Below are 24,561 nucleotides of genomic sequence, written 5' to 3' on the forward strand. Positions count from 1 at the left end.
TTACACCCTGCTCACACAATTTAGTCCATCCTGGACAATTTCTTACATACATTTTTCAGCTGGTCCTCAAAACAATCTTATAAAGTTGGCAAGGCAAGAGTTATCATTGGTCCCATTCCATGGACAGTGAAACTGAAGGTCAGAGAAGTTGTGTTTTGACCCCAGACCTCAGTAAGTAGTAAATCCAGGATTCAGGACCAGGCCTTCTTTTCGCAAGGCAAGCACTTCACCACTACATTCATATGAGTAAATAATTATGTTATATAATGAGGGACCTCAGCCTGATATGCAGAGAAGGCGATGGCACCCCACTCCAATATTCTTGCCTGGAAAATCCCATGGACAGAGGACCCTGGTAGGCTGCAGTCCATGGGGTCATGAAGAGTCATACATGACTGAGCGACTTCACTTTCACTTTTCACTTTCATGAATTGGAGAAGGAAATGGCAACTCACTCCAGTGTTCTTGCCTGGAGAATCCCAGGGACAGAGGACCCTGGTAGGCTGCAGTCCATGGGGTCGCGGCAGTCCATGGGGTCGCGAAGAGTCATACATGACTGAGCGACTTCACTTTCACTTTTCACTTTCATGAATTGGAGAAGGAAATGGCCACTCACTCCAGTGTTCTTGCCTGGAGAATCCCAGGGACGGGGGAGCCTGGTGGGCTGCCATTCATGGGGTCTAACTTTAGCAGCAGCAGCAGCAGCCTGATATGTAACATGTAGTCAGTTTAAGCCTGGCATAATAAGTGACATATGAAATTCATATAAAAAGGTTCAGAAAGTGTTGGAGAATATAGTACTTCTTTAGCATGATATGCAAGATTCTCATAATCGTGCTCATCTGACTTTCCAGCTTCTGTTCTACCATTCACTGTTACTGTCACAGTGTCCCAGCCATGGTGACCTTGCAAGATCCCTCACCCTCTATCTTCATTACTCCAAGCCTTTATGTGTGCTATTTCATCTGCAATGCCCCTCCAACTTCATTTACCTGGCACACTCATATTAATCTTTTTAAACCCTTCTTTAATAAAATTTATGAAATTTTCTGAGTAATACTTGTTCTCTTCTGTGCCCAGAATACTATTTATTAGGTGGCTTCCCATAGCTCTCAGCATAAAGATCATTCTAAATTCATGACTTGCCAAGGGCCTTCCAGACCTGGTTTTTACTTATATCTTTAAGCCTTGTCTCTTCCTGCATTTATTAAGTCCTCTCACACTATTCTTTATTCACCCTGAACAAACTTCAATTTTCACATACACCCCACTGGCTCTTTCTTTTCTAAGCCTTTCATATGTAGTACTCTCTGCCTCCTCGTCCTACTCAGTCTCCCAGAAGGTGTCAGCTGAGATGTCACTTTCTCTTGGAAGCCCCCTTGAGTCATGGTCGGTGGCAATTTCTCTTGGATCATGGCCCCAGCTCACCATAATTACTTTGTGACTGACTCTTTCAATGTCACCCCTGATTATTTTCTTTTTGATACAGTCCCTGTCTTTCCCAGAAGGAAGATCATGTTCAGATTCTCCTTGATTTTTCTTATTGGAGATCCCTCCTCATCTTTGTAATCATCACTCTATAAGATAGGTGATGACATGTGGTGGAAAGAATGCTGACATATGTGCTAGCTCAGGATCAGATCCTAGTCATTCATTCAACAGTCATTTATGGAGATTTTCCTATCCATGTGCTCAATATGATTCTAGGCAATGAAAACAACAGGCAAAGCTCCTGCATTCATAAAGTTTTCATTCTATTGAGAGATCACAATAAAAAATACAGCACTGTGATCAGAAAAACGCTTGAAATGATTTCAGTTTGTTTTTATAAAGAATGAAACTGGAGGAATCAACCTTCCTGACTTCAGACTATAGTACAAGGACACAGTCATCAGGATAGTGTGGTACAGAAATGTAAATCAATGGAACAAAATACAGAGTCCAGAGATAAATTCATACCCCTGTGGACACCTTATCTTTGACAAAGGAGGCAAAAACATACAATGGAAAAAAGATAGTCTCTTTAACAAGTGGTATTGGAAAAACTGGTCAGTTCAGAGTCAGTTCAGTCGCTCAGTCGTGTCCAACTCTTTGCAACCCCATGAACTGCAGCACACCAGGCCTCCCTGTCCATCACCATCTCCTGGAGTTTACTCAAACTCAAGTCCATGGAGTCAGTGATGCCATCCAGCTATCTCATCCTCTGTCGTCCCCTTCTTCTCCTTCCCTCAATCCCTCCAAGCATCAGGGTCTTTTCCAATGAGTCAACTCTTCACATGAGGTGGCCAAAGTATTAGAGTTTCACTTCAGCATCAGTCCATCCGATGAACACCCAGGACTGATATCCTTTAGGATGGACTGGTTGGATCTCCTTGCAGTTCAAGGGACTCTCAAGAATCTTCTCCAACACCACAGTTTCAAAGCATCAATTCTTCAGCGCTCAGCTTTCTTCAAAGTCCAAATCTCACATCCATACATGACCATTGGGAAAACCATAGCCTTGACTAGACGGACCTTTGTTGGCAAAGTAATATCTCTGCTTTTGAATATGCTATCTAGGTTGATCATAACTTTTCTTCCAAGGAGTAAGCGCCTTTTAGTTTCATGGCTGCAATCACTATCTGCAGTGATTTTGGAGCCCAAAAAAATAATGTCTGACACTGTTTCCCCATCTATTTCCCATGAAGTGATGGGACCAGATGCCATGATCTTCGTTTTCTGAATGATGAGCTTTAAGCCAACTTTTTCACTCACCTCTTTCACTTTCATCAAGAGGCTTTTTACTTCCTCTTCACTTTCTGCCATAAGGGTGGTGTCATCTGCATATCTGAGGTAATTGATATTTCTCCTGGCAATCTTGATTCCAGCTTGTGCTTCTTCTAGCCCAGTATTTCTCAAAATGTACTCTGCATAGAAGTTAAATAAGCAGGGTGACAATATACAGCCTTGACGTACTCCTTTTCCTATTTGGAAGCAGTCTGTTATTCCATGTCCAGTTGTAACTGCTGCTTCCTGACCTGCATATAGGTTTCTCAAGAGGCAGGTCAGGTGGTCTGGTATTCCCATCTCTTTCAGAATTTTCCACAGTTTATTGTGATCCACACAGTCAAAGGCTTTGACATACTCAATAAAGCAGAAATAGATGTTTTTCTGGAACTCTCTTGCTTTTTCCATGATCCAGCAAATGTTGGCAATTTGATCTCTGGTTCCTCTGCCTTTTCTAAAACCAGCTTGAACATCTGAAAGTTATGGTTCACATATTGCTGAAGCCTGGCTTGGAGAATTTTGAGCATTACTTTACTAGCATGTGAGATGAGTGCAATTGTGTGGTAGTTTGAGCATTCTTTGGCATTGCGTTTCTTTGGGATTGGAATGAAAGCTGACCTTTTCCAGTCCTGTGGCCACTGCTGAGTTTTCCAAATTTGCTGGCATATTGAGTGCAGCACTTTCTCAGCATCATCTTTTAGGATTTGAAATAGCTCAACTGGAATTCCATCACCTCCACTAGCTTTGTTCCTAGTGATGCTTCCTAAGGCCCACTTGACTTCACATTCCAAGATGTCTGGCTCTAGGTGAATGATCACACCATCGTGATTATCTGGGTCATGAAGATCTTTTCTGTACAGTTCTTCTGTGTATTCTTGCTACTTCTTCTTAATATCTTCTGCTTCTGTTAAGTCCATACCATTTCTGTCCTTTATCGAGCCCATCTTTGCATGAAATGTTCCCTTGGTAGCTCTAATTTTCTTGAAGAGATCTCTAGTCTTTCCCATTCTGCTGTTGTCCTCTATTTCTTTGCATTGATCGCTAGGAAGGCTTTCTTATCTCTCCTTGCTATTCTTTGGAACTCTGCATTCAGATGCTTATATCTTTCATTTTGTCCTTTGCTTTTCATTTCTCTTCTTTTCACAGCTATTTGTAAGGCCTCCTCAGACAGCCATTTTGATTTTTTGCATTTCTTTTCCATGGCAATGGTCTTGATCCCTGTCTCCTGTATAATGTCACAAACCTCCGTCCATAGTTCATCAGGCACTCTGTCTATCAGATCTGGTCCCTTAAATCTATTTCTCACTTCCACTATATAATCATAAGGGATTTGATATAGGTCATACATTAATGGTCAAAAAAATGAAACTAGAACCATACACAAAAATGAACTCAAAATGGATTAAAGACCTAATAAGACCAGAGACTATAAAACACCTAGGGGAAAACATAGCCAGAACATTCTCTGACATAAATCACATCAATATCCTCTATGATCTACCTCCCCAAGTAATGGAAATAAAAACAAAAATAAACAAATTGGACCTAATTAAACTTTTTGCCCAACAAAGGAAGGTATAAGCAAGGTGAAAAGAGAGCCCTCAGAATATTTGTTTGCTATTATTAGCAAACAAAGTAACTGACAAAGAATTAATCTCCAAAATATACAAGCAGCTCATGCACTTCAATAACAGAAAAACAAACAACCCAATCAAAAAGTAGGCAGAAGACCTAGATAGACATTTTTCTAAAGAAAACATAAGATCGCCAAAAACACATGACAAGATGCTCAACATCACTCATTCACTTCAGTTGCTCAGTCATGTCCGACTCTGCAACACCATGGACTGTAGCACACCAGGCTTTTCTGTCCAACACCAATACCCCAAGCTTGCTCATACTAGGGTCCATCGGGTCAGTGATGCCATCCAACCATCTAATTCTCTGTCATCCCTTTCTCTTTCGCCTTCAATCTTTCCCAGCATCAGGGTATTTTCTAAGGAGATAGCTCTTTGCATCAGGTGGCCCAAGTATTGGAGTTTCAGCTTCAACATCAGTCCTTCTAATGAATATTCAGGACTGATTTCTTTTAGTATTGACTGGTTTGCAGTCCAAGGGACTCTCAAGAGTCTTCCCCAATACCACAGTTCAAAAGCATCAATTCTTTGGTGCTCAGCTATCTTTATAGTCCAACTCACATTGATACATGACTACTGGAAAAACCATAGCTTTGTCTATATGGACATTTGTTAGCAAACTAATGTCTGTGCTTTTTAATATGCTGTCTAGGTTTGTCATAGCTTTTCTTCTAAGAAGCAAGCCTCTTTTAATTTAATGGCTGCAGTCACCACCTGCAGTAATTTTGGAGCCCAAGAAAATAAAATTTGCCACTCTTTCTATTGTTTCCACTTCTACATGCCATGAAGTGATGGGACTGGATGCCATGGTCTTCGTTTTTTGAATTTTGAGTTCTAAGCCAGGTTCTTCACTCTCCTCTTTCACTTTCATCAAGAGGCTCTTTAGTTCCTCTTCTCTTTCTGCTACAAGCGTGGTGTCATCTGTGTATCTGAGGTTATTGATATTTCTCCGGCAATCTTGATTCTTGTTTGTGCTTCATCTAGTTCAACATTTTGCATGATTTTGCTCATTATTAGAGTAATGCAAATCAAAACCACAGTAAGATATCATCTCACACTGGTCAGAATGGCCATTATCACAAAAGTCCACAAACAATAAATGCTGGTAAGGGTGTGAAAGAAGAGGGAACCCTTTTAACACTGTTGGTGAGAATGCAAGCTGGTACAGCTACTATGGAGAACAGTATGGAGATTCTTTAAAAACCCAGAATAGAACAGCCATATGACATAGCAATTCCACTGCTGGGCATACACCCCTAGGAAACCAGAACTGAATAAGACACATGTACCCCAATGTTCATTGCAGTGGTATTTACAATAGCTAGGACATGGAAGCAACCTAGATGTCCATTGGCAGATGAATAGATAAGGAAGCTGTAGTACATATACACAATGGATTATTACTCAGCTATAAAAAAGAATGCATTTGAGTCAGTTATAATGAGGTAGATGAACCTGGAGCCTATTGTACAGAATGAAGTAAGTCAGAAGGAGTAAGACAAATACTGTATATTAATGTATATATATGGAATTTAGAAAGATGGTACCAATGATTTTACATGCAGAGCAACAAAAGAGACACAGATGTAAAGAACAGACTTTTGGACTCAGTGGGAGAAGGCAAGGGTGGGATGATTTGAGAGAACAGCATTGAAACATGTATATTACCATATGTAAAACAGTCGACCAGTGCAAGTTTGGTGCATGAAGCAGGGCACCCAAAACCAGTGCTCTGGGACAACCCAGAGGGATAGGATGGAGGGAGGTGGGAGGGGGGCGAGGATTGGGAGGACACATGTGTACTTGTGGCTGCTTCATGTTGGTGTATGGCAAAACCATCACAATATCGTAATTATCCTCCAATCAAAACAAATTAATTAATTGTAGAAAAAATAATAAAAATAAACATACAATATACTTTACTGGTAAGTGCTGTGAGGGAAAATGTGCCTATGATATTGCACATGCTATCCTGGGCCAGGAGAAGGCAATGGCACTCCACTCCAGTACTCTTGCCTGGAAAATCCCATGGATGGAGGAGCCTGGTAGGCGGCAGTCCATGGGGTCACACAGAGTCAGACACGACTGAGTGATTTCACTTTCACTTTTCACTTTCATGCATTGGAGAAGGAAATGGCAACACACTCAGTGTTCTTGCCTGAAGAATCCCAGGGACGGGGAAGCCTGGTAAGCTGCCGTCTATGGGGTCCCATAGAGTCGGACATGACTGAAGTGACTTAGCAGCAGCAGCAGCAGCATCCTGGGCCAACCTATTAAATCTCTCTGAAACTAAATGGTACAGTTGTTGTTGTTGTTGTTGTTGTTGTTTTTTCTTTAGGATCTAATATCTTCTCTAAATAACTGTTATTTTTTAGTCTCTAAGTCATGTCCAACTCTTTGTGACTCCATGGACTGTAGCCCGCCAGGCTCCTTCTGTCCAAGTGATTTACCAGGCAAATTACTGGAGTGGGTTGCCATTTCCTTCTCTGGGGTATCTTCCTGACCCAGGGATCAAACCTGCATCTCCTGCCTTGGCAGGCCGATTTTTTACTTCTAAGCCACCAGTGAAGTCCCAGATAACTAGTAACATTTCCATAAGGTTCAGGTATGTAGGGAAATTAATACACTATTGAAAACATACCAAGTATACGTTATTATTATTATGTGCTATTATTATTTTATGTACTATTGTCAACAAAGGTCCATCTAATCAAGGCTGTGGTTTTTCCAGTTGTCATCTATGGATGTGAGAGTTGGACTATAAAGAAGGCTGAGCACCAAACTGATGCTTTTGAACTGTGGTGTTGGAGAAGACTCGAGAGTCCCTTGGACTATAAGGAAATCCAACCAGTCCATCCTAAAGGAGATCAGTCCTGGTTGTTCATTGGAAGGACATATGTTGAAGCTGAAACTCCAATACTTTGGCCACCCAATGCAAAGAGCTGACTCATTTGAAAAGATCCTGATGCTTGGAAAGATTGAGGGCAGAAGAAGAAGAGGACGACAGAGGATGAGATGATTGGGTGACGTCACTGACTTGATGGACATGAGTTTGAGTGAACTCCAGGAGTTGGTGATGGACAGGGAGGCCTGGCGTGCTGTGGTTCGTGGGGTTGCACTCAGACACGACTGAGCAACTGAACTGAACTGAACATCTCTATTAAGCCATTATTCATTCAGATATTTGAAAATGAACAAATGTCTGTCTAACAGCTTTATTCCTCATCTAAATATTTGGCTATTGTATCTGCACGGTTGGAAAAGTCATGAGTTTACTGTTGTGCACTTGAAAGCATTAGAAAGCATCAACCTCTAGGATTATTTTTCCTTTACTATTGAGATAATGGGAATTTTCCTGTCTAAACTTGACATGGACATTTTTATGTCCCTCTGGGAGAACAAAGCTAAATAACACTGTCCATCTCACATCAATGTTTCTATTTCTATTGTAGTTCACTTTTATTTAGGACATATATCTGCATGCCAGAAGTGTATGGGAAAACACTAAATCATTCTCCATAAAACTTAGGAACAAAATTTAATTTGTCAACTGTTTGCAAAAAAAAAAAAAAAAATTAATGGCAACACACTTTATTCTTAACTAGCTCTAAAGGAGTTAGTACATGAAAATAAACTAAGACGTTTTTTCTATACCACATTTGCTAAAGAAGAATCTGATATTTTCCATTTTGAAAGGAGCCTGGGAGTGAAGATATGGCAAATAGGGGTAAACATTAGGGGTTTATTTAGTATTTTATTTATATACTTGTTTATCTGCAATTTTACAATAAAATCTGAAGACATCTGCACAATAATTCTGACAGTATTTTTACAGGCTTCCCAGGTGGTGCTAGTCATAAAGAACCCATCTGCCAATGCAGGAGACATGAGAGATGTAGGTTTAATCCCTGGATTGGGAAGATCCTAGAGAAAGAAATGCAACTCGTTCCAGTATTCCTGACCAAGAAATCCCATGGACAGAGAAGGCTTGTGAGCTACACAGTCCGTAGGATCACAGAGTCAGACAAGACTGAGCTATTGAACATTCATAGGATCAAGTTCCTCTGATCTCATCTCTCCCATCATAACTTCCCTCCACTTGTGAAGTAATCACTATTATTAATTTACTGTGTATCCTTCTAGACTTTTTAATATATGATTACACATATATACATGTATTTTTACCTAAATAGCACACTATGCATACTATCCAGAAAATTTGTTTATTAAGATATGTTCTGGAGTCCCTGCCACAGACAACCAAAGAGCTCTGGAGCACTATCACAACCTTTTTTGCTGCTGTATAGTATTATAGGGACCTACCATAGTTTATCTTAGTCTATCCCATTCCTTGTGCACGTTACTTAGGCTATTTCCAATGTCTTTACATTCAAACCATACAACACTGAATATATTCTATGCACGTCCTAGTATATATGTGTACATATTTCTCCAGGGTGTACACTAGGTGTAAGTACTATCACTGTGGCTTCAGGACATTCATACTTTTCTTCATTTACATTTTAATAGGTACTGAGGACTTGTTCACCAATAACAGAATACCAATTTACACTTTCACCACCAGGATCCACTGTAGTTAGGAGACATCACTGTGTTAACATTTAGGGAGGAAGTGAATAAGGAAGGAGAAACTGGTGACTTCTAAGTCTCTGGGGTCATATACATACTTTAAGCAAGTAAATCCTGAAGGATTGGAAGAGATTCAGGATAGTGATACTTCTCCGCTACATCTCTAGAGTTAATGCCTCCCTTTTACTACTTTGCCCTGGTTATTCAATCTTCAGTTGATCCTCATTTCAATTCAGTTCAGTAGCTCACCTATGTCTGATTCTTTGAGACCCCATGGATAGCAGCACACCAGGCCTCCCTGTCCATCACCAACTCCAAGAACTTGCTCAAACTCATGTCCATTGAGTCAGTGATGCCATTCAACCATCTCATCCTCTGTCCTCCCCTTCTCCTCCTGCCTTTAATCTTTCCCAGCATCAGGGTCTTTTCCAGTGAGCCACTTCTGTGCATCAGGTGTCCAAAGTGTTGGAGCTTCAGCTTCAGCATCAGTCCTTCCAATGAATATTCAGGACTGATTTCCTTTAGGATTGACTGGCTTGATCTCCTTGCAGTCCAAGGACCTCTCAAGAGTCTTCTCCAACACCATAGTTCAAAAGCATCAATTCTTCAGTGCTCAGCTTTCTTTATGGTCCAACTCTCACATCCATACATGACTACTGGGAAAACCGTAGCTTTAACTAAATGGACCTTTGTCAGCAAAGTAATGTCTCTGCTTTATGCTGTCTAGCTTGGTCATAGCTTTTCTTCTGAGGAGCAAGTGGCTTAATTTCATGGCTGCAGTCACCATCTGCAGTGATTTTGGAGCCCAAGAAAATAAAGTCTGCTACTGTTGTTTCCCCATCTATCAGCCATGAAGTGATGGGACTGGACACCATGATCTTCATTTTTTTAATGTTGAGTTGTAAGCCAGGGTTTTCACTCTCTTCTTCCACTTTCAAAGAGGCTCTTCAGTTCCTCTTTGCTTTCTTCCATAAGGGTAGTGCCATCTGCATATCTGAGGTTACTGATATTTCTCCCGGCAATCTTGACTCCAGCTAGTGCTTCATCCAACCCGGTATTTCATATGAGGTACTCTGCATATAAGTTAAATAAGCAAGGTGACAATATACAGCCTTGACGTACTCCTTTCCAAATTTGGAACCAGTCCATTGTTCCATTTCCAGTTCTAAGTGTTGCTTCTTAAACTTCATCAGGAGGCAGGTAAGGTGGTCTGGTATTCCCATTCCCTGAAGAATCTTCCACAGTTTCTTGTGATCCACATAGTCAAAGGCTTTGGCATAGTCAGTAAAGCCGAAGTAGATGTTTTTCTGGAACTCTCTTGCTTTTTTCAATAATCCAACAGATGTTGGCAATTTGATTCCCCTGCCTTTTCTAAATCCAGCTGGAACATTTGGAATTTCTCAGTTCACATTCCGTTTAAGTCTGGCTTGGAGAATTTTGAGCATTACTTTGCTAGCTTTTGATATGAGTGCAATTTTGCAGTAGTTTGAACATGCTTTGGCATTGCCTTTCTTTGGGATTGGAATGAAAACTGACCTTTTCCAGTCCTGTGGCTACTGCTGAGTTTTCCAAATTTGCTGACATACTTAGTGCAGCACTTTAACAGCATCATCTTTTAGGATTGAAATAGCTCAGCTGGAATTCCATCACCTCCACTAGCTTTGTTCATAGTGATGCTTCCTAAGGCCCACCTGACTTAGGACTCCAGGATGTCTGGCTCTAGGTGAATGATCACACCATCATGGTTATCTGGGTCATTTTGATTTTTTTTTTTTTTTTTTTGTATAGTTCTGGGTATTCTTGCCACCTCTTCTGAAAATCTTCTGCTTCTGTTAGGTCCATATCATTTCTGTCCTTTATTGTGCCCATCTTTGTATGAAAAGTTCCCTTGGTATCTCTAATGTTCTTAAAGAGATCTCTAGTCTTACCCATTCTATTGTTTGATCCTAGATACCTTATATCAGATTCTTCTGGACCCACACTTTCCTTGGATATGATCCTAATGCAATAGTACACTGGAATTAATAGCAATTATCATTTATTAAGTGACACACAGCATACACCATCTATCTGCACTATCCTATTTTCAAAATAGCTGTTTTAGAAAGGAAACATTTTGATCCATATTTTACAGATGAAGATATAGCCAAAGAAGTTGCATGTACCTATTCAGGGTGTCAACATCCTCTAAGTTGTGTAGCAGAAATCTAGACCCAGGCTTCATGATTCCAATGCTTACTCTGTGACAATGACCCACCAGGCTCCACTGCAAGCAATCATTCCATCCTCTGCCTTCCCAAGGCTCTTTATTTTTGCCTTGTTTATATCAGGTGCTGATTTCTACCATGAATTAGCTATTTGTGAATAAGATTTACCTTATCTTTTGGACTTCAAGTTTCTCAGTGGAAAGATGCATGGCTGAGCCACTGTGTCTATCACTGTTTCAAAAAATAAAGCACCTTAAACACAGTAGAAAGCTAATAAATATATTTTGAAAGAAAGACATACTCACTATTCAATCTCATAAAATTTCTTCCCCTATGATCCAAAATCATGAGTGTCCTCGAATCTGAACCTGACAATGGCTTCCTGGGTCACCTAATATGGCATCTGTCCTGGGGCTGGTTCCTCAATTATTTCATCTCTATCATTATGAATGAATTGTATTATGACCAGTTCCCTTAGGATTCCATTCATTCAGCATCTGATGATATAACTTAATGTATCTATGCCTTATTAGAATTTATTGGTCTTAATTTGTCAATTGAATTCCACTGAAGCTTGCCTCTTCCCTTTCATACCAAGGCCTCAGTTTCCAATATTTTGGGTCATGCCTTTAGTCTGACTCCCAGTTCAACTACTGAGTGGGAACTTAGTTTGATAGTCCAGCTTCCAGGTCATCTCCACCCCTGAACACTATCTTTTGAATCAACTTTCAATCATTGTTCTGCTTAACAAGGAAGAATCATACTCTATCCCCATGATTAATATAAGTCCCCAAGATTTCAGATTAGACTCAGAATCCTGGGCTCTTGTTTATTTGGATGGAAACTTGGCTAACAGGTAATAATAAACACTGTAACAAGGGTCATCAGTGCTCCACTGAAGGAGACAGCCCTAATGTCAAGACTAAATCATCACTCCCTCTCTGCCTTTTTCCAGTCAACTAATCCTCAAAGCCATGGTCAAGTACCTCATCCATGTTGCCTTTCCCAACTTGCTCTGCAAAATTATTGTGGTGGCTTAGTCGCTAAGTGGAATATATCCCACCAGGATCCTCCGTCCATGGAATTTCCCATGCCAGGAAACTGGACTGGGTTGCCATTTCCTTCTCCAGGGGGATATTCCCAATCCAGGAATCGAATCTATGTCTCCTGCATTGCAGGTGGATTCTTTATTGCTGAGCTACCAGATAAGCCATATTCATCACCCAAGGGGCTTCCCACGTTGCTCAGTGGTAAAGAATCTGTGTGTCAGTGCAGGAGATTGCCTGCAATGCAGGATACACAGGTTCGATCCCTAGGTAGGGATGATTCCCTGGAGTAGGAAATGGCTACCCACTCCAGTATTCTTGTCTGGAAAATTCCATGGAGAGAGGACTGCAGTTCACCAGGAGGTGAACTCCACAGAGGAGCCTGGGGGACTGCAGTCCAAGGAGTCACAAAGAGTCAGACACAGTTGAGCAACTGAGAAAACATGCATTCATTACCCAAACTAAAATTTAATTATGCTGCTGCTAAGTTGTTTCAGTCATGTCGGACTCTTTGTGATCCCCATAGACTGCAGTCCACCAGGCTCCTCTGTCCACGGGATTCTCCAGGCAAGAATACCAGAGTGGATTTCACTCCAATGGACTTTGGAGCAAGTCTCCCTGAGCTGGAATCTCAGTGCCATGAAATGCCTTTTTCATAGAGCAGTTGTTAAGCCATTAAGTTAATTCTTTTCAAGCATCTAGCACAAAAATGGGAAGGGTAAGTGCACTTATGTGTTAACTTATATTTTGTGTATGACCCAAGGACTGTAGCCCACCAGGTTCCTCCATCTGTGGGAATTTACAGGCAAGAATACTGGAGTGGATTGTTGTTTTCTACTCTAGGGAATCTTCCCCATCAATGGGTCAAACCCGTGTCTCCCATGTCTCCTGCATTGGCAGGCGCGTTCTTTACCACTAGCACCACCTAAGAAGCCCAACTGCCACATTATACATAGTGATTAGAATAAATAATAATTTCTGATAAATGGGGTCTTGACTTCCTAAAAGATTATGCTATGAAAGTTCTGTGCTCAATATGCCAGTAAATTTGGAAAATTCAGCAGTGGCTACAGGACTGGAAAAGTCAGTTTTCATTCCAATCCCAAAGAAAGGCAAATCCAAAAAATGTTCAAACTATGGCAAAGTTCCATTCATCCCACACACTAGCAAAGCAATGCTCAAAATTTTCCAAGCTAGGCTTCAATAGTATGTGAACCATGAACTTCCAGGTGTACAAGCTGTATTTAGAAAATGAAGAGAAAGCAGCAATCAATTGTCAACATCCTTTGGATCACAGAAAAACAAGAGAATTCCAGAAAAACATCTACTTCTACTTTATTGACAATGCCAAATCCTTTGACTATGTGGATCACAAAACACTGTGGAAATTTCGTAAAGAGATGGGAATAACAGACCACCTGACCTGCTTCCTGAGAAATGTGTATGAAGGTCAAGAAGCAATACTTAGAACAAGATATGGAACAAAGGACTGGTTCCAAATTTGGAAAGGAGTATAACAAGGCTGTATATTATCACCCTGCTTATTTAAATTATATGCTGAGTACATCATGTGAAATGCCAGGCTGGATGAAGCACAAACTGGAATCAAGATTGCAGGGAGAAATACCAATAACCTCAGATATGCAAATGACACCACGCTTACAGCAGCAAGCAAAGAGGAACTAAAGAGTCTCTTGGTGAAAGTGAAAGAGGAGAGTGAAAAACCTGGCTTAAAACTCAACATTCAAAAAACGAAGATCATGGTAGCCGGTGCCATCACCTCATGGCAAATAGATGGGAAAACAAGGGAAACAGTGAGTCTTTATTTACTTGGGCTCCAAAATCACTGCAGATGGTGACTGCAGCCATGAAATTAAAAGACACTTACTCCTTGGAAGAAAAGCTATGACTAAGCTAGACAGCATAATTAAAAGCACAGACATTGCTTTGCCAACAAAGGTCCATCTAGTTAAAGCTATGGTTTTCCCAGTAGTCATGTATGGATGTGAGAGTTGGACTATAAAGAAAGCTGAGCACTGAAGAATTGATGCTTTTGAAATATGATGTAGGAGAAGATCTTGAGAGTCCCTTGGACTGCAAGGAGTTCCAACCAGTCCATTCTGAAGGAGATCAGCCCTGGGATTTCTTTGGAAGGAATGATGCTAAAGCTGAAACTCCAGTACTTTGGCCACCTCATGCGAAGAGTTGACTCATTGGAAAAGACTCTGATGCTGGGAGGGATTGGGGACAGGAGGAGAAGGGGACGACAGAGGATAAGATGGCTGGATGGCATCACTGACTCGATGGACGTGGGTCTCAGTGAACTCTGGGAGTTGGTGATGGACAGGGAGGCCTGGCTGCGATTCATGGGGTCGCAAAGAGTCGGACACGACTGAGCGACTGATCTGATCTGATTCATTGGAAGGACTGATGCTGAAGCTGAAACTCCGATACTTTGGCCATCTGATGTGAAGAACTGACTCATTTGAAAAGACCCTGATGCTGGGAAAGATTGAAGGCAAGAGGAGAAGGGGACGACAGAGGATGAGATGGTTGGATGGCATCACTGACTCGATGGACATGAGTCTGAGCAGGCTCTGGGATTTGGTGATGGACATGGAAGCCTGGCGTCCTGCAGTCTATGGGGTCACAAAGATTGGGACATGACTGTGCAACTGAACTGATCTGACTTGTATATGGGGACAGCAATGGGGAATGAAGGCTTGATGCATATTCAGAATTAAGCATCTTTTCCTGGGTCTCTGGCAACCTGAGTCCAGTGGGGTTTAGTGAGGCTAGCCCATGAGTAGTGGAACAAATTTAGGAAGAGCCCTGGGCCATTAACCTAAAAGTCCCTGTGTATACCTTTAAAAATGAAGCCACTAGGTACAGGGAGAGTGGAATTTAGCCTCATTAAAACCAAGTTCCGCTACCTAGTTTATGATTAATTTCTCTATCTAAAACTGTATACTCTTGCTTCTCTCCTCTGAGCTCAATCCTGTGCTGACTAAGTACTAATCAACCAGAGTCAGATGATTAAGTTTGCTGCTGTTTATAACATTGTTACCATACTGAAATTGCTGTTGTAAATATTATCATTAATACACAAGCCCAGGCTGTCTTTCTAGGACAAGGTAAATTAGTAGACCCCTAAGCCATGGGCCACCCTCCTGGAAACATCCTGACTCCTTGAGACTACAATTTAAAAATGTCACATAAATGTCACAAGATGATGATTAATCCCAGATTCTTGGTCCTCCCCCTTTAAAAACACTCCCAATTCAAAGATCAAAAAGTAGTAGATCTGTGATTTGTCTGACACTACCTTGCTTGGTGCTTTGCAAACCATTACTTTGCTGCAAACACCTGCTGTCAGAGTTTGGTTTTCTGTACCTCCATACCAAGGGCAGGCAAACAAGCCCTTGCTTGGTTACAAGTGGAGTCCCTATCAAATCCAAGTGGCAAACTGAGGGTTCAGTTCAGACACAGGTGAAATCTCATGGCTCAGCTGAGGCAAAGTCCAGAGCAAGACAGCAGCATAGCTGTTTTAGACCAGAGCCCAATATACGAGGTGAGGCAGATTAAATCAGCCCTACCTCCACTCTGGAGCAGCCCAGAGAACCTCAGGAAGGCCGAGTATGTAGATAAGGATGATTCAGCATTGAAGATCAGAGAAAGCTGGGAATCATGCTAGACCGGATCTATGTTGATTTGGGCTACCTCACTGCCCTGTCCAGGCCTCATTCTGTTGATAAGCAAGCAATCTGGTGCTGTGCTCTTTTTTGAAGGCAGGCATGTGGCAGATGACTGATTTCAGGGAGCCAAAGCCAAGCTCTCAGTCAGCAAAGCCTGTGGTGCAAACCTTACCAGCAAGTTCACAGCTGCCAGAGCCCCAGTGGTGGCGCACACATCCTCTGGGCAGGGAGCACGAATTCACACAGCACAAGAGCCATGACTTAGTAGGAGGCCATAGAGGCTCTTAAATGTCTATTTTTTAAGCTGGTTAGCAAAGCAGAGGAGAAACTGTCAGAGATCTGAAACGTAAAGTTTAATACAGAGAGTCAGCAAAGAGGTAAAAGAAAGCAGAAAAAAGAAACCAGTGGAACAAGAGGCCTTGGAATTTTGAAAGAGAAATGAAAAGGAAGGTAAAAGGGAAAAAACAACGGTCACATCTCAAAATCCGTTCAAATCTACATTTGTTGAACACTGTTTACATTCTCTGAGTACTTGCTGCTTATTTTTTTAAAGGCACATGTAATTTTCTTTCAGCAAAGCTCAACTCCTCTACATATTTGGCCAATTTCTATGTGCTCCTACATCAAAGTTTACATCCTTTAGAGAAGTCTGTTTTCATATAACTCAATGTTTGTAATAGTGTATTTCAAAGTACAAATATGATGAACTCTGTGTTTTATAGCTGCCCATGATCTCCTTGAGGATATCCCAAGACTCTCAAGACTCAGTAGAGTTCCTAGCACTGTATGCAATGGGTGCTCAATTTATGACCACTGAGTAAGTGAAAAAAAAGAATAAAAGAATGAATAAAGGAAAGAGTGAAGAAAGGAAGCACAGAAAGAAGGGAGGAGGGAAGAAGGGAGAAAAGAAAAAAAATGAGAAATCTTTTATGGTTGAAACATAGGAGGCACAGAGGGGAGGCAGGAAGTGAGTCTATAAATGTATTAATACCTTAACATGTCATGAGAGTCATGTGGGCCAAGCTAAATATTTGAGCCTTATCACACTGACAAAGTAGCATCATCAAAATGTATAAAACAGAATAATGTTTCAAAAACATCCTTCTCCAATGCCCCCTTCACCCTATGTGTTATTAGTCTCATTTAATTACTCTTGCTTCAAACTAATGCACCAAGAGATTTAGCCTGTATACTAGAAACAAGCAGACCTCAAATCTCCAAGAAATATCCCTAAAATAACCTCTTATCAGACACTTCGTTATCTCAATACTTTATCCTTAACAACATTGTAACCCTGAACTTTTTAACTGTCCCTTGTGGCATCAGTTTTCCCTAAATGTTTGAGTATATTCTTCAGAACCAAGCAAATTTGCATTTAAATTATAGCTTGGCCATTTGTGAGCTTTCTAACTCCAGTTAAATTACCCCTGAGCCTCAGTCTGTTCAGCTATATAGGCAGTGATGAATGATATTGATGAACGTGCGTTTTGTTAAAACTGAAACCTACTGAAGGTTTCAATTCAGTTCAGTTCAGTTCAGTCGCTCAGTCATGTCCGACTCTTTGCGACCCCATGAATTGCATCACGCCAGGCCTCCCTGTCCATCACCAACTCCCAGAGTTCACTGAGACTTACATCCATAAGTCAGTGATGCCATCCAGCCATCTCATCCTCTGTCATCCCCTTCTCCTCCTGCTCCCAATCCCTCCCAGCATCAGAGTCTTTTCCAATGAGTCAACTCTTCGCATGAGGTGGCCAAAGTACTGGAGTTTCAGCTTTAGCATCATTCCTTCCAAAGAAATCCCAAGGCTGATCTCCTTCAGAATGGACTGATTGGATCTCCTTGCAGTCCAAGGGACTCTCAAGAGTCTTCTCCAACACCACAGTTCAAAGGCATCAATTCTTCGGTGCTCAGCTTTCTTCACAGTCCAACTCTCACATCCATACATGACCACAGGAAAAACCAGAGCCCTGACTAGACAAACCTTTGTTGGCAAAGTAATGTCTCTGCTTTTGAATGTGCTATCTAGGTTGGTCATAACTCTCCTTCCAAGGAGTAAGCGTCTTTTAATTTCATGGCTGCAGTCACCATCTGCAGTGATTTTGGAGCCCAAAAAAATAAAGTCTGAAAGTTTAGACATATACTAAGCAATCAATAACATCTAGTAATACTGGTGTTGCCAATACAAGTTAAAAATTGTAGTAATAGGAGGTTTTGGTGTTCTTATGCCCTGGAATAGTCTCTGGTAGATGACACTGTCTTTTCTTTCCTTCATTATTATTTCCTTTTCTCCCCGTCCCCAAACTCTGCAACTGTCTCTCCCCTCTTCAAGTTGTCTTTCAATGACTCAATGCAGAGGCAAGCTAAGTACGATGGTTCCCCTCTGCCATTGTTACCTTGATCTGTGAGTCTAACATCCACCAACTCATGAACCAGAAATCTGGGTCTCACTCTAACCCACCATTCTCCATCACCCCACCACATGCAGTTCATTAAGCTCCATTGATCCATGTCCTAAACAGTTCTGGATTTTCTCCACTGCTGTCACATCCACCGCCGTCTTCAGTAGATGACCTCTAACTCAGACTGCCACCATAGTCTCCTGACTGTCCCTCTCAAGGTTGTCTGTCCCTCTCACCGCAGTTAATTCTGTCCTCTGTAGCTGGAAAAATCTTAAAACTCAAACATGACCAGGTGAACCATACCCCCACCTAGCTTAAGGCCCTCTCAAAGTTGCCTATTTATCTTAGGATAAATACACAGCTTGTTAACATGGTTGTTCTCTAATCTCACTTATCTGTGATGAAGCTACATGGGTTCATAACCAGACCCCCTTCTTTGCCTAGGCCATTGTCTCTTCCTCTAACAATCTCTCTGAAGAAATAGGTCTGAACAATGCTGTTTTAAAAACAAATAGGAAGGCCTCTTAATGGTTCAAAATATCAGTCATGTCTGACTCTTTACAAACCAATGGACTGCAAAAACGCCAAGCTTCCCTGTCCATCACCAACTCCTGGAGCTTGCTCAAACTTATGTCCATCCAGTCAGTGATGCCATCCCAACCACCTCCTCGTCTGTCATCCCCTTCTCCTCCTGCCCTCAATCTTTCCCAGCATCAGGGTCTTTTCAAATGAGTCAGTTCTTCACATCAGGCGGCTAAAGTATTGGAGTTTCAGCTTCAGCATCCGTCTTTCCAATGAATTTTCAAGGACTGATTTCCTTTAGGATTCACTGGTTGGATATCCTTGCAGTCCAAGGGACTCTCACGAGTCTTCTCAAATACCACATTTCAAAGGCATCAATTTTTCAGTGCTCAACTTTCTTTATAGTCCAACTCTTAAATCCATACATGACTACTGGAAAAACCATAGCTTTGACTATATGGACATTTGGCGGTAAAGTAATGTCTCTGCTTTTTAAGATGCTGTCTAGGTTGGTCATAGCTTTTCTTCCAAGAAGCGAGTGTCTTTTAATTTCATGACTGCAGTCACCATCTGCAGCGATTTTGGAGGCCCCCCCTCAAAAAAAAATTAAAGTCTCTGTTTCCATTGTTTCCTCATCTATTTGCTGCAAGTGATGTGACCAGATGCCCTGATCTTAGTTTTCTGGATGTTGAGTTTTAAGGTTTTTCACTTTCTTTTTCACTTTCTTCTTTCACTTTCATCAAGAGGCCCTTTAGTTCTTCTTCACTTTCAGCCATAAGGATGGTGTTATCTGCATATCTGAGATTATTGATATTTCCCCCTGCAACTTTGAATCCAGCTTGTGCTTCATCCAGCCCAGCATTTCTCATGATGCACTCTGCATAGAAGTTAAATAAGCAGGGTGACAATATACAGCCTTGATGTACTCTGTTTCTGATTTGCAACCAGTTTGCTGCTCCATGTCCAGTTCTAACTGTTGCTTCTTGACCAGCATACAGATTTCTCAGGAGGCAGGTAAGGTGGTCTGGTATTCCATCTCTTTAAGAATCTTCCACACTTTCTGGTGATCCACACAATCAAAGGTTTTTGTGTAGTCAATTAAACAGAAGAAGACATTTTTCAGGAACTCTCTTCCTTTTTCGATGATCCAACAGATGTTGGCAATTTGATCTCTGATTCCACTGATGTTCATAGTTCATGTATTGTTGAAGCCTGGCTTGAAGAATTGTGAGCAGTATTTTGATAGCGTGTGAGATGACTGAAATTGTATGGTAATTTAAACATTCTTTGACATTGCCTTTCTTTGGGATTGGGATGAAAACTGACCTTTTCCAGTCCTGTGGCCACTGCTACGTTTTCCAAATTTGCTGGCATATTGAGTGCAGTGCTTTCACAGCATCATCTTTCAGGATTTGATATAGCTCAACTGGAATTCCATCACCTCCACTCACTTTGTTTGTAGTGATGCTTCCTAAGGCCCACTTGACTTCACATTCCAGGATGTCTGATTCTAGGTGAGTGATCACACTACCATGGTTATCTGGGTCAACTTTTTTGTAAAGTTCTGTGTATTCTTGCCTCCTCTTCTTAATATCTTCTGCTTCTGTTAGGTCTATACCATTTCTGTCCTTTATTGAGCCCATCTTTCCATGAAATATTCACTTGGTATCTCTAATTTTCTTGAAGAGATCTCTATTCTTTCCCATTTTATTGTTTTCCTCTGTTTCTTTTCATTTATCACTGAGGAAGGCTTTCTTATCTCTCCTTGCTATTCTTTGGAACTCTGCATTCAAATAGGTCAATCTTTCCTTTCTCCTTTGCCTTCAGTTTCTCTTCTTTTCTCTGCCATTTGTAAGGCATCCTCAAACTGCCATTTTGCTTTTTTGCATTTGATTTTCTTGGGGATGATCTTGATCCCTGCTTCCTGTACAACGCCATGAATCTCATCCATAGTTCCTCAGGCACTCTATCAGATCTAATTCCTTGAATCTATTTGTCACTTCCACTGTATAATCATAAGGGATTTGATTTAGGTCATACCTGAATGGTCTAGTGGTTTTCCTTACTGTCTTCAACTTAAATTGAACTTGACAATAAGGAATTCATGATCTGAGCCACAGTCAGCTCCTGGTCTTGTTTTTGCTGACTGTATAGAGCTTCTCCATCTTTGGCTGCAAATAATATAATCAATCTGGTTTCAGTAATGACCATCTGGTGATGTCCATGTGTAGAGTCTTCTGTTGTGTTGTTGGAAGAAGATGTTTGCTATGACCAGCATGTTCTCTTGGCAAAATTCTGTTAGCCTTTGCCCTGCTTCATTCTGTACTGCAAGGCCAAATTTGCCTGTTACTCCAGGTAGTTCTTGACTTCCTATTATAAAAAGGACATCTTTTAGGGAGTGGTAATTCTAGAAGGTCTTGTAGGTCTTTAAAGAACCATTCAACTTCTGCTTCTTTAGCATTACTGGTTGGGGCATAGGCTTGAATTACTGTTATATTGAATGGTTTGCCTTGGAAACAAACAGAGATCATTCTGTTGTTTTTGAGATTGCACCCAAGTACTGCATTTTGGACTCACATTGATATTGATGGCTACTCCATTTCTCCTTCTTGCCCATAGTGTTGATATAATGGTCATATTGATTAAATTAGCCCATTCAAATCCATTTTAGTTCACTGATCCCTAAAATGTGGATGTTCACTCTTGCCATCTCCTGTTTGACCACTTCCAATTTACCTTGATTCATGGACCTAACAGCCCAGGTTCCTATGCAATATTGTTCTTTACAGCAATGGACTTTACTTCCACTACCAGTCACATCCACAACTGGGCTTTGTTTTTGCTTTTTTGTAGTTCCTTCTCTTCATTCTTTCCAGAGTTATTTCTCCACTTTTCTTCAGTAGCGTATTGGGCACCTATCCACCTGGGGAGTTCATCTTTCAGTGTCATATCTTTTTGCCTCTTCATACTATCCATGGGTTTCTCAAGGCAAGAATACTGAAATGGTTTGCCATTCCCTTCTCCAATGGACCACGTTTTGTCAGAACTCTCCACCACAACCCATCCATCTTGGGTGGCCCTACACGGCATGGCTCAGAGTTTCATTGAGTTAGACAAGGCTATGGTCCATGTGATCAGATTGGTTAGTTTTCTATGACTCTCGTTTTCATTCTGTCTTCCCTCTGATAAATAATCATAAGAGGCTTACAGAAGCTTCTTGATGGGAGACACTGACTGTGGGGGAAATTGGGTCTTGTTCTGATGGGTGGGGCCATGCTCAGTAAATTTTTAATCTTTATACCAGTAAATCTTTAATCAGTTATAATCAGTGGATAACTGATATAAAAGATTATATGAAGACAAGTCTTAAAAAGGGTCTAGCTAACACAGTGTAAGAGAAAGTGATGGGATGATGGACCTAGTAAGTGCCTGAAAGTACTTCAGTTCACTTTTCTAAATGTGCCCTGTCAAAGTATAGGGAGTAAACTCAAAAAGGCTTAAGTTAGTAGATACACAATGAAGTAGAATATTTGTCTTCACATTCTTGAGCTGCAGATCATTCAGCCTTATGAAACACCACCAAGTCTGTCTCCCAACATGCCTCGGGCCTCAGAGTGGAGATTCCATCTTAATAAGCAAGGGCACATCATCTGTCAACAGGATTGCTAAGTGGTAACATGGTAACATACTCTCCCAGAACCCAAGGAGCAGAACACTCTGGTGCCATTTGGGTAAGATGTATCACTTGGCTCAGAGGTCAAGAGATTTTACACACTACTCAACCTGAGAGGAATAAATGATATCTGTGGGCAAAAAAAAAAAAAAAAAAGTCACCTGTCACTTCAATAAACAAAGAATATTGTCCACCATCAAGCCATCAGCCACTGCAGCCACCCTAGCCAGTGTACCCTGAGGGGAATTTGGGATGCAGAAAAACAGGATACTGACTCTCAGTAGTGAAGATGCATATCCAGGAACTATTTCAATGAGCCCAGACCCTTGTATATTCCTGTACATAGAGAAGCACTGAATTCACTAACTTGAGATGTCTGCTTTTCACGATTACCAGTAATCTTCTGACATTCAACTACACATTCAAGGGGTTTTCTTGATTGTTTGTTTTGTTTGTTTTTTCCTGCAAAAAAATATGCTATATATCCTGGTTTCTCCCTTACCTCTTCAGAACAGTTCTTCATACACACCTGAAAGGCTGTCTCCTAGGCTATGGTCTTCAGTAAGGACCCCAAATAAAATAGCACACAACTTTTAGATTGTGTGCTTTTCTTCAGTTGAAAGATCTGTGTATCCTTGCTCCCAGTCCAATTCAGCCTCAACATTTCCTGTTTGGGTGCTTGATGAGCCACTGCAGAAGGGAGGCACCTGGCTTAGAGCAGGGTGCTAGAGGGTTGCATCCCCAACCTTTACACTTTCTGGAAAGAGGATTCAAGGGGCATTAATCTAAATAATACTGTTGATCAAAGCATTGACCTTGTTATTTAGTCACAAAGTCATGTCCAACTCTTTTGTGACCCTGTGGATGTAGCCCACCAGGCTCCTCTGTCTGTGGGATTTTCCAGGTAAGAATACTGGAGTGGGTTGCCATTTCCTTCCAGGGTATCTTCCTGACCCATTAGCTTATAGCTAAATGTAGAAAGGAGGAGGAGAAAGGGGAAAGTATGATTCATATATACTCCTTATGGAATGTGATTTTTTTTTTTTTTTTTTTTTCCTTCCAATTTTATTTTATTTTTAAACTTTACATAATTGTATTAGTTTTGCCAAATATCAAAATGAATCCGCCACAGGTATACATGTGTTCCCCATCCCGAACCCTCCTCCCTCCTCCCTCCCCATACCATCCCTCTGGGCCGTCCCAGTGCACCAGCCCCAAGCATCCAGCATCATGCATCGAACCTGGACTGGCATGTGATTTTAAAACTAAAATATCTAGACTATATTTTATACTTAAATTAGCGAAAGCAACATAGAGTTTGCTCCTACTTCAGTTGCAGTACCATCTTTCATCAAAGGAATCAGAAATCATATATTCTAATGAGGATATATAAATCAGTTACCTTAGAAAGCTAGGTAGTACTTTGCTGCATTTCTTAGTTTATTTTACCTACTAAATTTTGAGATTCATTTCTCTGGAGATTTTTTTCTCTTATACATGTGAATCCTTAGTCTCTAACTCAGGGCTTAATACACAAGTAGGCAGGGTGGCAAAACATTCGTACTCAAGAGTCAGATGTTCAAATTCTGATGTTAAAATCAAGTTCAAATCCAAGATCTGTAACCCAGCAAAGTGAATTTGGTCATATTTCCTATAGTCTTTTCATCTGTAAAATGGGGATAATAACTGTCCATACCTCATGTACTTGATATAAATATATAAAAATAAAGCATATAAAATACTAAACATTACCTTTAACACATAAAATATTCAATAAGTATTGACTGCTGCTATAATAGGGGCTCAATTTATATACATATTTATACACACACACACACACACACACCAGTTATAATTTCTTTGTTAAGGCATTATTGGGTCTCTTTCTAGGACAATCTGGATATCCTAACTCCCATTCTTCCAAACCACCTCAATGTGGATTTTTGGTGGGATTTAATACATAGAGACAACTAAAAATCAGTGACTGTAATTAACTCTAATTACATTTCTTTATAGTCATAAT

The 24,561-nt window shown here is 40.9% G+C and overlaps 1 protein-coding gene across 1 annotated transcript in view; it reads right to left on the reverse strand.

The window, feature by feature from the left end:
* CA10 (carbonic anhydrase 10) overlaps positions 1 to 24,561 on the reverse strand; it is an 845,692-nt gene that overhangs the window by 788,564 nt on the left and 32,567 nt on the right.

The sequence above is a fragment of the Bos taurus genome, chromosome 19 (genome assembly GCF_002263795.3).
Source record: "Bos taurus isolate L1 Dominette 01449 registration number 42190680 breed Hereford chromosome 19, ARS-UCD2.0, whole genome shotgun sequence".
NCBI lineage: Eukaryota > Metazoa > Chordata > Mammalia > Artiodactyla > Bovidae > Bos > Bos taurus.